At 43.1% G+C, this 10,757-nt stretch overlaps 1 non-coding gene across 1 annotated transcript; it reads right to left on the bottom strand.

The window, feature by feature from the left end:
- Positions 1 to 9,466: 9,466 nt before the first annotated feature.
- Trnas-cga lies at positions 9,467 to 9,541 on the bottom strand. Its single transcript has one exon. It is a non-coding gene; the product is annotated as a tRNA-Ser (tRNA).
- Between the last annotated feature and the right edge of the window lie 1,216 nt (positions 9,542 to 10,757).

Here is a 10,757-nt window from a genome sequence, read left to right as displayed (position 1 = left end):
AGCATTAATTTGTACCGGTTGTTCTGGTACAGTGTTCCCCTGCACAAACACCGGTCGGCCCACTAAACAGGACGCCAATCTTGCCTTGCCCGATCTTCTGGCAATCTGTAGCCCCGGCAATAGGGAGAGAGAGCGGCCTCTCGTTCGCAAGGGTCAATCTGAACGCAAGCGTCCACCATCTCCACCCTTCCTGCTCAGCCTTCTGCGACCATTCTCAAAAATTGCTTAAACCTTACAACCCTTTCAGCATCCCTTCTCCTTTTGCACGGGAATTTTCGCTTTGTGTGCAGTTGTGGCCTCAGTAACAATCAGTTCTAGATATTAACCTCTGCTCCAACATCCTGTACGTGGGGCAGTTCCTTCCAGTGGCGTTGCATGTCTTTTTGCCCCTCTTCGTACAGGGAATGCAAATTCCACGTTTGACACAATTTTCTTTATGTGGTCTTCCGCTCCATACCTGGAGCAAGCCGGCTTCCGACCACAGTACTTGTGTATGTGATCTAGGTCTCCACAATTATGGCAGCGAGGCACCACCAAGTAGTCCCGCACATTTGTAGCATGGAATCCAATGTACAATTTGCCCATAGCCGTAAGCTTTCTCCGCATACTTCCCGAAACTTCGGCGACGTGGTGTACCACGTCTCGCTCCACAGGTCCAGTTCTGAACCTTAACTTGAATGCATTCTTAAATTCTTCGGTACTCATATCGTCAACGTTTTGTAATCTTATAGTTTCGTATATCTCATTTTGGTCTAAGGTGACTGGAATGTCATACATTATTACAAGGAGATTCTTCTTTTTCGGTGGTTCGCACTTAACAGCCTTGCAAAGTTTTTGGTTATTTAATATTTTATTTTTATCTTCTTCTGTTGCAACTTCTACTATAAGACTCGTACGTACTCCAGGAGGACCTGCAGAGGATTAATGCATGGTGCGACAGCTGGCACCTTTCCCTAAACGTAGATAAATGTAATATAATGCGCATACATAGGGGCAGAAATCCATTCCAGTACGATTATGCCATAGGTGGTAAATCATTGGAAGCGGTAACGACCGTAAAATACTTAGGAGTTACTATCCGGAGCGATCTGAAGTGGAATGATCACATAAAACAAATAGTGGGAAAAGCAGGCGCCAGGTTGAGATTCATAGGAAGAATTCTAAGAAAATGTGACTCATCGACGAAAGAAGTAGCTTACAAAACGCTTGTTCGTCCGATTCTTGAGTATTGCTCATCAGTATGGGACCCTTACCAGGTTGGATTAATAGAAGAGATAGACATGATCCAGCGAAAAGCAGCGCGATTCGTCATGGGGACATTTAGTCAGCGCGAGAGCGTTACGGAGATGCTGAACAAGCTCCAGTGGCGGACACTTCAAGAAAGGCGTTACGCAATACGGAGAGGTTTATTATCGAAATTACGAGAGAGCACATTCCGGGAAGAGATGGGCAACATATTACTACCGCCCACATATATCTCGCGTAATGATCACAACGAAAAGATCCGAGAAATTAGAGCAAATACGGAGACTTACAAGCAGTCGTTCTTCCCACGCACAATTCGTGAATGGAACAGGGAAGGGGGGATCAGATAGTGGTACAATAAGTACCCTCCGCCACACACCGTAAGGTGGCTCGCGGAGTATAGATGTAGATGTAGATGTAGATAACAACATTTTTTGTTGCTTTAACTTTGTTAACCCTTATCTTCTCCTTATCTGGTTTCATCGTATTCGTGAAGATTTCATGAACCCTTTTTGGCGTCCTGACCGTGCAAGGGTCTCAGGAAGACAGCCGTGTCCGGACTCTGTGACACCTTGACAATAGTTTCTCTAGTAGCCTGAGGTTTGGGTGTCGGATGTTCCAGGATTTCCTCAGACTATATAATACTGATAGCACGGGTTAGGGTTTCTTCTTCCCGTAGGACTTAGCTTTTATCAGATTTGGTAATCGAGGTAATTTCCAAAGTAATGGACGATTTATAGAGACTCTAATTCTCAATACGTATCGACCATGTAACAGCTTTCGTCTCGTAAGCAGTGGAGAAACTGCCAATTGCTTGCATGACAGATACGGGCACTATCCCATTATAGCCTCCAGAAATATTTAGAGCTGCTGATTGTATATGGTCTAGACCAGTGGTGGTCTATCTCGTCCCTACCACCGGCTGGTGAGCGTCCCACTTTTCATAATGGGCAGTATGTGGTAGGGATGTTAAGGATATTTTCATTAGGTTTCAAAAAATTTTATGGTAAATTGTTTGGAAAGTAATTATTATTATATTGTTGTAAGTCCGCGTTATAATTGTAAAGTAAAGTTATTTCTCTACATTACAAATACCCATTACTGTGGATAGGTTGGTGGTTGGAAAATTTTACTACTAACAGAGATACAAAAGTGGACGGTAGGTAAAAAGGATTGACTACCTCCGGTTTAGATCCTTCAGTCGTGTCGCAGGAACCGAGTCATATAACGTGCAGCCATATTCCATCTTCCTCCTAATTAACTGTTTTTACAGATGTAAGAGCGTCGTAGGCTCAGCTCCCAGTCAGTGCCAGGCAAAGCTTCTCGGATGTTAATTCTCCTATACAGCTTAAGCTACAGTTTGTTGATATACCTTTGCCATGTCTTTCGAATGTATAGCCACATATCCAGAAATTTAATATGATCGGATGCTAAAATAGTGTGGTTATTAATTAGACTGGAAATTGTTTCTGTGTCTACCCTGTGTCGTAGCCGTGGTGGTCTAGCAGGCGCCGGCACGATAGCTTAGCATGAGTGAAGTATCCAACGATAAACTTAAAGGGGTGTCATGTGACGTCTGCCCAGATCAAATGCCGAGAACAATGACGAACAAAATGACGACAAAAAACACCAGGTAGAGCAGTAGAGTCCGATCCTGCAGGGGTCGGGTTCAATCCTGGAGAGGACGGGGATGTTTCTTCGTTCCAGACCTCCCAGGACGGTCCCAGATCCACTCAGCCTACTATCAGATTATTACCGAGAATCGTTACTGGGGATAAAAGGCGACCGGTGCGATGGGCCTGTCACCCTACCCCTCCTAGTACCACACCGAAGAAGAGCCAAAAGCTTTACCTGTTACTACCTTATGTCTACTAAAGATAGCCAAATGGCAGTTCTCAGGCTTTACAACCAAAATTAGTGTGTGGGCACCCCTAGTTGACTAGAGGAGCTTTAAAGCGAGATACATGGAGAAAACCCTATAAACACTGAAACAAACTGTGAGTCAAGGCCCTATAACAATTGTTAGGTCATCGTATTACTAATTAAAATATGATTAAGTGTACACAGCTAAAGGCGGTCATGACCAATTAAGTTAGAGATGCTTACTGTATTGGGGAGAGAACACTGCTGGAGGAGCCGGCCACTGTGGCCGTGTGGTTCTAGGCGCTACAGTCTGGAACCGCGTGACCGCTACGGTTGCAGGTTCGAATCCTGCCTCGGGCATGGTTGTGTGTGATGTCCTTAGGTTAGTTAGGTTTAATTAGTTCTAAGTTCTAGGGGACTGATGACCACCGATGTTAAGTCCCATAGTGCTCAGAGCCATTTGAACCATTTTGAACTGCTGGAGGAATTCAGCGTGTCCCCTGATTGGCACGTCGTTTGGTCTCGTTCTAACCTTCGATGCGACGATCGCGGAAGGGCAAGGCGATCAAAATCAGCGCGTTTTATTGTGGGCTGATTCTGGATGACCGACGCAAGTGGACACTCCATCTCCGACGTCCAGCAGGCTCTGCGTTTTCCACATGCCGACACTGAACGATCGAAGAATGCAAAAATGTAGCGTCGACTGGTGAGTTTCAGGATACAGCTGTCTTCGTTATCAAAAATAATAAACTCGATTAGGAAAATGTATAACTGAGTTATTGTTGCTGTGGTCTTCAGTCCGAAGACTGGTTTGAGGCAGCTGTCCACGATAGTCTGTTCTCTGCAAGTCTCTTCATCTCTCCATAACGACTGCAACCTACATACATTTGAACCTGATTACAGTAATCATTCCTTTGCCCCTTTACCCTTTTTTGCGCCCACATTTCCGTCCATTACTCAACTGGCGATTAGTTGATGCCTCAGGATATGTCGTTTGAATCGACATAATCTTTTAATCAAACGGTTCCATAAATTTATTTTTTTCCCAAATTTGACTCAGTACCTCGTCATTAGTTATCCGGCCTTCCCATCTAATCCTCAGAAGTCTCCTGTAGCACAACGCTGTACGAGTTTCTACTTTCTTCTTGTCTGAACTGTTAACCCTCAGCGTTTCACTCCCCTACAGGGCTACACTCCAGACAAATAAATTCAGGAAATACTTCCTAACATTTACATTTATGTTTGTTATTGACAATTTTTTCATTATCGGAAATGTTTTTCTAGGTACCACCCATCTGCATTTTACATCTTTTCTATTTCGGCCATCAACACTTACTTTTCACCTGTAGCCATTCTTGCTTTGCCATTTTGCACTTTCTATCAGTTTTTGGACATCTGTATTCCATTTTGTCTACTTCAATTGCTGTGCTTTTGTATTTTATCCATTTATCTATTAAACTATTTATTTTCTTTGACATCCAAGAATGTCTGCTGGGTTTTGTCTTTTTGCCTTTTTGATACACTGGTCATTTCACCATTTCGTCTCTCAAAGCTACCGATTGTTCTTCTGTTGTATTCTGTTCCTATGTTTCAGTCCATTGTTGTACAATATTCCCTGTGACACTCTCAAGAGCGTCGAGTTCTTTTAGTTTACCTAGGTTTTATCTCCTTGATTTTCTGCCATTCTGTAATTACTTAAGTTTTAGTCTACAGTTCATAACTCTATCCCTGAATTTTTTTTTAAATTTGAAATCTGGTTTCGAAGTCTCTGACTTGCTATAACGTAATGTATCTGAAAAATTCCGATATGTGCATGTCTCTTCCATCTTTACAGCCTTCTATCATTTTCTTAATCTCAGTATCAGCAATTATGACATTGTGTTATGCACAAAATTCTACCAGTTGGCTCTCCTGCAGTTCATTTTCTCGTATCATTTTCCCCTCTCGTCCTTTCTGTAGTGTCACATTGCAGACCCAATTACAATTTAATTTTCTTCTGCCTTAATTATTTGAATAACTTTTTTACATCATCATACAGTATTTTAATCTCTACACCGTTTGCGGCCCTAGTTGACATACAGACTACAAAACATTTATTTTATTTCGTCAAAAATTCTATCAACCTATCCATTTCTCTTGCTACATTCTTTAACGTAACAAGTTAAGGAAGCTAACATTCTATGCTCCGACTCATAGAACGATATTTTTTTTCTGATGACAATATCCTCCTGAGTAATTTTCGCCCTGAGATCCGAATGAGACCTATTTTACCTTCTGAATATTTTAGGGGAATGAATGCCATCACCATTCAACCGTACGTTAGAGTTGTTTATCCTTGGGACACATAATAGTTGTAATTTCCGTAGCTTTCAGCTGTTCGCAGCACCAACTTTGCAAGAGCCAGATCAGTCAGTCATCAGGACTGTTGATCCTGCAGTTACTGAAAAGACTGCTGCATCTCCCCAGGAGCCACATCTTCGTGTGATCTTTCAACAGATTCTTCTCAGATGTAGTTTCACCTATAGTACGGCTATACGTATTACTGAGGTACCGCGGCAAGGACAGTGGTTCATTGGCAACGGGTTGTCAATCACTAATATTCCTTCCTTAAATTTCACCACATTACGTATAAGACTTAACATGTTGTAGTAGTTTGCTGAATATGCACGACTTAGTCAAAACTAGAAGAGAAGTGCCTATAACTTCATGGCCAGAAGCGAATACTTGTTGAGATATGGGCCACTTTACATGTGACGAGTAATGTGTAGTATTTGCACATGAACTAGGATTCACAAGAAATGGCACAGTAAATTATTACAATACGCACGAGTGGGCAGATGCAAATCCTTGAGTAAACATGGAGGTGAGGTATCAGGATCGCGTAAGGATCAGTGTATGGGCAGGAATTTTCGGTGACAGACTCGTAGGACCAGACACTTTATCTAAACAGATCAACAGGTGCTGCACATCAGATATTATTGGGCGATGAATTATCAGTTCTATTGGAGAACGTTACCCTTGCAAAAAAGAAACAACTGTGATTTAGGAACAATAGGGCATTATCCCATTCTCTAAGGATCGTGCGACAGAACCTCACCGTAATGTTTCATGGGCGATGGGGCGATGGAGATCCAGTAACCCTCCCCCTCGCCACCACCCACTTCCCTTCATCGGACCTGAAACCATTGGATTTCCAGCTATGGGGATATTTGAACGCATTGGTGTATGCCCAACTAATCCTCAATGTGCAGACGTTACTGGAGCGTGTAACCAATGCCTGCTAAACAATCCGAATGGAGCCATGAGCGTTTTTTCCGGAGTTCGTGGTTCACCGGGAAGAAGAGTTGAATGATGTGTCAGGATATGTGGTAACCACATGCAACACCACCTATAAGTCTACTTCTACGCAACAGACAGATGGGAATGAGAGGACAGATTGACCCATACCTCAACAGTTATTCGTTTTCTTTAGAAATTTGTGGTAAGTTCCTATGGGACCAAACTGCTGAGGTTATCGGTCCTTAGGCTTACACACTACTTAATGTAACTTAAACTAACTTATACTAAGGACACACACACACCTATGCCCGAGGGAGGACACAAAACTCCGACAGGGGGAGCCTCGCGAACAATGGCAAGACACCCATAGACGGCGCGGCTACCCCGCGTGGCTTTATTGGTTTCTGGACATCCCATTATAGTAACTTTTCTTCTTGTTTTAACTAATAATACCTCCTACAGGAATACCTGACACTTTTTTAAACACCCTGAACATATACCCATGTTTCTGCCTTCCTTTTGTGCTAATGTTAGGCCCTCGAAGTCTTTATAGAGGTTGTTGACGCATCTGTCCATGGCATTATGTGAGGGGATTTACATTGAACCCAGTGCCTTGGGGCGTAGTACGGTGATCAAGGACAATCCACTACCTTCTTCCTCTACTTATTAACAATTTGTGACAATAATTTCTTCCTTCATAAAGCTTCGTCCCGGTTGTCCTATGGTCCCGCGCCAAGACACTTTTTCCATGCCCACAGCTTTCATAATCGCTTCATAGACGATAGGAAGTAACTAAAGAAATTGTTGTGCTCCATGCTCGACGACATGGAGCAGCCAAAAGAGACTGTATTCTTTCGAAAGCAACAACTGACGTTAGTACTGGCTTGTATTTTTTCTCATGCCACGCGACTGCGCACGAAGAAAAATATCTAACAAGTCATTAGCACTGAATCGAAAGTTTTTCACATAGCGCACAAGCTATTGTCCGTGTAGAGATTCACATGTCACTCATATGTCAATATCCTGCTGTTGGCCATCTGCTTTGCGATAAGCGTGTGTTCTGTGTGACTGTCGAAGGTAACTCCAAAATTCGCAACATGCCGTCCACTACCAAAATGGCATGAAGAAGACTACAAAACTGGTACATTAGCTTTCGTCGTTATATGAACAGAATTTTTCTTGGGATTATGAATGTTTTGTCGTTACAAGTACGTAGCATGAATTTATTTTGAATCAAATAATTTTTAGAACACAGAAATTATATAGGTGTCGATTTAACTTTATTCTCTGAAAATGTTTCTGCGAACAGTATCGGCAATGGGAGCCGATACACAGTAAGCAAGCTGGCTATGTTCAGTACTTCGTTTGAAGGCAGTCTTTAGGACTTGGAGAGGTAGCTGCAACGGGCGAATGAAGCAATTTAGGTTATACAGAAATGTTTCGTATCCAATTGTGATGCCAAACGCTACCGACATACAGCATTAGACGATCCTTGTTAAAGGAGATGCTCAGTTACATACGACTGTCGTAGTGTTTACGGGCCGAAGAAAACTGGCACCAGTGTAACGGAACTGTGTTGTGCTCGACTGTTCAAAACAAAGCCTGATGACCTCGGCCGTATTTGCTCTTAGCTGTGCGTCACCTATGTTATTGTCGTGCTTCAAGGGAGGACTGCATCTTGTAGGCTATTAGATGCTTATTAAAATGTCGTTAGTAACGATAAAGTTGTTATGTTTTCTTGGAGTTCTTACCCCGAAGTGTTCGTTAACAACGAACAAGCTTTCACACTAGGGGCGCGATGCTGTATTGTAAAGGCGTTAGCGACGAATCAAATGTAAAGCGAGATGACGAACAATGCACATCTTTTGTGTGGCAATGGACCTGCCTCACTAAAACTGTTGATTGCTGTTGACAAATCATCAAATGTTGTTTTAGAAACGAATCATTTATTAAGCATCACACAGTATGACAGTATGATACGAAACATCAACTGCACATTTCAAACCATAGCCAGAGATCATCACAACTACACCAAAAATGAACCAAAGAATTTATGAGACACGTGACAGACAATCATCAAAGAATATGAACGATACATACGTATACATATATATGACAACATTGAAACATTAATACTTTCACAATTTTTTATCTGTGCCAGTATACCGGCTATCAATAAAATAAAATAAAGTATAGTTCACACAGAAAAGAATGCAACCAACGTATCTTCACTTGTGTTTTACAAATGTGCACTGTCTCCCCTACATGTTCATAAAATATTTTTTTTATGTTGAAGTAATCGCGACGGCTATTCTTGACTCACGAACGAAGGTACAACAACATTAATAATTCAAATGTTAAGATTGAGATAAAGACTCGGAATAGAATAATTATACATTTATTAATGTGGTAATGAAACACAACAGTACTCGGAATAGCGTAATTATTAATTATAAATTTATTGAGCTGGTAAAGAAACAATCACAAGGCAGGAGTGATTACCAAACTTCTCTTTATGTTAGCGATGGCCAGACAAAAACCGAGCGAGGTGGCGCAGTGGTTAGACACTGGACTCGCATTCGGGAGGACGACGGTTCAATCCCGCTTTCGGCCATCCTGATTCAGGTTTTCCGTGATTTCCCTAAATCGCTCCAGGCAAATGCCGGGATGGTTCCTTTCAAAGGGCACGGCCGACTTCCTTCCCCGTCCTTCCCTAATCCGATGAGACCGATGACCTCGCTGTCTGGTCTCCTTCCCCAAACCAACCAACCAACCAACCAGACAAAAGTGAAACATGTGGGCCATCACTTATTAAAGGTTCGTCCTTACAACTACTAGGAAATTCGTATGTATTTTACCATACAACTTTCGTTTTATTCATAAAACATATTGTGTGCTAAAAGAAATGCTCATTTTTTTAAGCTGACGATTTTTAAATGAATAAAACGAAACGCGTATGGTAAAATACACATGTAATTGTTAGCAGTTTGTAAAACGAATTCCAAATGTTTCCAGAATGAGATTTTCACTCTGCAGCGGAGTGTGCGCTGATACGAAACTTGCTGGCAGATTAAAACTGTGTGCCCGACCGAGACTCGAACTCGGGACCTCTGCCTTTCGCGGGCAAGTGCTCTACCAACTGAGCTACCGAACCACGACTCACGCCGGCTACTCACAGCTTTACTTCTGCCAGTACCTCGTCTCCTACCTTCCAAACTTTACAGAAGCTCTCCTCTCTCCTCATTCTGGAAACATCCCCCAGGCTGTGGCTAAGCCATGTCTCCGCAATATCCTTTCTTTCAGGAGTGCTAGTTCTGCAAGATTCGCAGGAGAGCTTCTGTAAAGTTTGGAAGGTAGGAGACGAGGTACTGGCAGAAGTAAAGCTGTGAGTACCGGGCGTCAGTCGTGCTTCGGTAGCTCAGTTGGTGGAGCACTTGCCCGCGAAAGGCAAAGGTCACGAGTTCGAGTCTCGGTCGGGCACACAATTTTAATCTGCCAGGAAGTTTCAAGTTTCGGATTCTAAATGCTTTTAATAATCGTAAAGCTCTACTACGGAGACAGTTGTTCGTTTCTCCTGTTTCGTAACAGCTTGATGGGATCTCGGAGCAAAAACGTCAGATTTAAAAGAAGCTCCGTAATCGATCTCTGAATAAAATACAAACATTAAAACGCGTAGCTAACGGAAAGATCCCTACACAAGGCATAAAAGGGGAGTGCATTGGCAGCACTGTCATTTGTACTTACGCGGTTCATGTGAAAAGGTGTCCACTGTCATTACCGCCACACGACGAGAATTAACAGACTTCGAACGCGGAACAGTAGTTGGGATTAGACGCATGGACATTCTATTTCGGAAATCGTTAGGGAATTCACTGCTCCGAGGTCCACAGTGTCACGAGTGTGCCGAGAATACCATACCTTAGGCATTACCTCCCACCACGGTCAACGCTGAGGGTGACGGGCTTCACTTAACGACTGAGAGCAGCGGAATTTGCGTAGAGCTGTCAGCGCTGGCACTCAAGCAACACTGCGTGAAATAACCGCAGAAATCGATGTGGGACGTATGACGAACGTATTCGTGAGGACAGCGTGGCCAACTTTGGCGTTAATGGGCTATGGCAGCACACGATCGACGCGAGAGCCATTGCTAACAACACATCACCTGCAGCGCCTCTCCTGGGCTCGTGACCATATCGGTTGGGCCCTACACGACTCGAGAACCGTTACCTGGCCAGATGAGTCTCGATTTCGCTTGGTAAGAGCTGAAGGTGGGCTTCGAGTGTGGCGTAGAACCCACGAAGCCATGGACACAGATTGTCAACAAGGCACTGTGCAAACTGGAGCTTGGTGTGGGATATGTTTAGATGGAA

Source organism: Schistocerca americana, chromosome X, assembly GCF_021461395.2.
Source record: "Schistocerca americana isolate TAMUIC-IGC-003095 chromosome X, iqSchAmer2.1, whole genome shotgun sequence".
Classification (NCBI taxonomy): Eukaryota; Metazoa; Arthropoda; class Insecta; order Orthoptera; family Acrididae; genus Schistocerca; species Schistocerca americana.
Note: the sequence above shows the minus strand (reverse complement) of the source record. Positions and strands in the feature narration are given on the sequence as shown.